The 3,088-nt window shown below is 35.8% G+C and overlaps 1 protein-coding gene across 6 annotated transcripts in view; it reads left to right on the top strand.

The window, feature by feature from the left end:
• Nucleotides 1-2,376: 2,376 nt before the first annotated feature.
• The window catches only part of adad1 (adenosine deaminase domain containing 1 (testis-specific)), a 23,398-nt gene continuing 22,686 nt past the window's right edge, over nucleotides 2,377-3,088 (top strand). Inside the window, exon 1 of one of the 6 annotated variants that reach the window (XM_015033785.1) lies at nucleotides 2,377-2,461. The gene's annotated coding sequence lies outside the window, so the exon portion shown is untranslated. Of the gene's footprint in view, nucleotides 2,541-2,614; nucleotides 2,719-3,088 lie in introns of those variants that run through there. The other 5 variants (XM_015033786.1, XM_015033783.1, XM_015033782.1 and 2 more) reach the window with 5 other exon arrangements.

Below are 3,088 nucleotides of genomic sequence, written 5' to 3'. Positions count from 1 at the left end.
CCTGTAATGCATGTTATGTTGTCATCATCTAAAACTGGATAACAGTATGTCAAGTTATAAAAAAAGCAACACACATAAATGCATAGTGAGCCCTTATTTTAGGATAATGTGATAAAGCAATCTGATGAATGCGACTATTTTAAGCAATCTCATCAAAGGGGGATTCCCCAAAGACAAACATGACCTCTCAAAGGGTCATTATGCATTTACGTAAGGAGGATACTACTGTGCACCACAGCTATATTTTATCAAAGGTGAAAGAGAGAGGAAGCCCCCTTTTCACTTCATCCCACAACCTCACCACTGCACAGAGAGAAATGAAACAAACATAATGGAAACATATGTCTGAATGGTCTAAAGTGAGATGTGACTCGAGCCAAAACAGATCAGGAAGTGATATTGCTGCTGAAACGTAACTCAGGACAGACCAGAAATTTCCAATTCTGACTCTGACCTTATAGCACTTGGCATGACAAGTTTCCCTCCAAAGGTTTTATCAAAAACATTCAGCTTATAAAGTTAATAACTTAAGAACATCTAAATTTTACGGTTTCAAATACACCTAAAAATCTGTTTGCTAGTTGTAAAACATCTAATAAATTATTTAATGAATTTTAACAGCAATAAATATGTCTTTTGAAGAAGATATTTTAGCTTATTAATTGAGATCCTATAAACAAGATTCATCTGATCATTTATTTGACAAAGTTAATCTCATAAGCATTAAATTGTTTTTCATGTGTTTGTAGCAGGGAATTACAGGATGAATTTAAGAAGGTTCGATGTGTAACCAATATGCAATAATAGTCCAAATCTTTGTACAGTTTTAGTTTCTGACCTAATCAATAGTCTAAACTTGAAGACTGATGTGGGAAGATAAAGATATGAAGGTAAATGCCTGTCTTTATTGAGTCACTATTACTGTTAAAGGTGTCCATTTTGATACCAACACCCGGAGGTGTATAGTTACATTTACTTGAGAAACCTTTAGAAAAAAGTAGATTTACTGCACAATAACTCTTACTTCAACTTAAGTTATATTATTTTGAAGTAACACCGCAGTTACTTGAGTATAATTTCTAGCTACTCCTCTCCCAATAAAAAACAAATATAAATTTCCAGACACCAACACAAACTTACAGTTTATATTATAATGACACTTTATGTTTGCACAATAGCTTTGTTGCTTTAATTTTATTTTCTATCTGCTGAGCCTGCTTAGCCATTTAGAGGTCAGGTATACACCGTAAGCAGTACATATTGTCGCTGGAAGCACTTTATTCTGCTCTTGCATGCATACAGAATTTACTGTTAGTATTGATTATAAAATTATTTTTTTTTAAAAAGGCCAGCTTGGAAATGTTTTTTTCTATAGCTACTGTACTGTATGTATTTTGTCATGATGCAATTACTTTTTACTCTGCTCTATTTTTGTTTTTTAAATTCCAGAAATACTTTTTGGTTACATCATTTTTCTCAACTTAAATCAGATGTTATGTTGACACTCAGTTATGTTATGTTCACCAGAGTTGGTGCTGAAGGCCTGTAACCAATCACCAAGCTGGTTGGTATGGCCTCTTTGTTTCTTTCTTTGCCTAGCAACAGAGCAGAATTGACTCTGATAGGATGGTTTATTCCAACCATCCATCCATTCTCACTGTTCTGGCCATTGTCTTTGGCTTATCCAAGATCAGGTCGCAGACACCAGGATCTCTCCACTTCTCCATTCCTTTCGAAGTGAAGAAGTGGTTGTACTTCGAGCTCCCCACCCTGGTCTCTAAAGTTGAATCCAGCCACCCATTGGAGAAAGTTTGGCTGCTTATATCCAGGATCTTGTTCTTTCAGTCATGAACCATGTCACATCACCATAGATGAGAATCAGAATGTAGACAGAACAGTAAATCAAGAGTTTTGCTTTTTGACTGAGCTCTTTTTTCATGAAAAAAGACCAGAACAGTGCCCACAAACCCCAATCTGTCTATCCATCTCCCGTACCCTCCTACCATCACTTATGAACAAAACACTTAGTTCCTTAAACTCTTCCCATAACCCATTGGTGAATGGTTTATTTACTACTAGTTAACTGCCAGCTGGGAAGGGCAGGGGTCAAAAACAAAGAGCCATTTTCCCTCCTTTTTCTTAAATAAAATTTGGGAGAGCCAAATACCGGTAGTATATTTTATTGTTAAGAACACAAACATATTTGATTTTAGATTTTAGTAAAATGTCAAACAAAAACAATATCATGTACGTGGAAAATTATTTATTTTCTACTTTTATTTTAAATGCATTTAGTAAATGCATTATTGAACTAAGCTGCTCTTTAGCTCCTTCTTCCCTCAGTTAGAGGTTTCCAGTATTAAAATTGCGACTACAATTGATCTGCATTTTTCAAACGGTATCATCCATCATCCGTTGCAAAGGATCTCTGCGCCTTAACAGACACACCGCAGTATCGCGCGTGAGTTTGGCAGTCGTTCGTGTTCCAGAATTTTCAGACACCATTACACACGTCTACTTATCTTTCGAATCCAAAGTAGGTAAAAGTTTATATTTGACCTTGGTTTTGAATTGAGAATTTGATAAACGGTGTCGTTAGACTGTAGTATCAATTCTTGAACATTTAAATTGGTAGCTTGTAGCCTTGACTACAATTTGTCGCTTGATTTCGAGATACGACGTCGATAGCTGGTACCCAGGTCGCAGATTGAGGTGACTGTAAATCATAGAGCTAGATACTCACCAAAACTGAAAATGAGAGGACGTTTAAATGTACTCGTATCATGCTAACTGATAGTTGAAATTGGCTTAAGTGGCTTGATGGGTAATTGCTAAGTTTTACGCTAGCAAGTCCGAACGTTAGCTAAGATAGCGTAGCTGTAAGATAGGAAAAATGATTTTAAAAACTAGTTCGCGGGGGAAAATAAATTACTGTTTTTGTTTTTTTAATAAACATGCTAGTCTTTATTATATGCTGATAGTATGTTATATGACTTTACGTGCAAAAATCTACATGTCGGTATTAATGCAACACACATTTTCCTGGAGATGACGATGCAATATGTAGGTGGGGGAGGGGTATGTGACT

Source organism: Poecilia latipinna, unplaced genomic scaffold (genome assembly GCF_001443285.1).
Source record: "Poecilia latipinna isolate Pla-1442-1.1 unplaced genomic scaffold, P_latipinna-1.0 Scaffold279, whole genome shotgun sequence".
In the NCBI taxonomy this organism is placed as follows: domain Eukaryota; kingdom Metazoa; phylum Chordata; class Actinopteri; order Cyprinodontiformes; family Poeciliidae; genus Poecilia; species Poecilia latipinna.
Note: the sequence above shows the minus strand (reverse complement) of the source record. Positions and strands in the feature narration are given on the sequence as shown.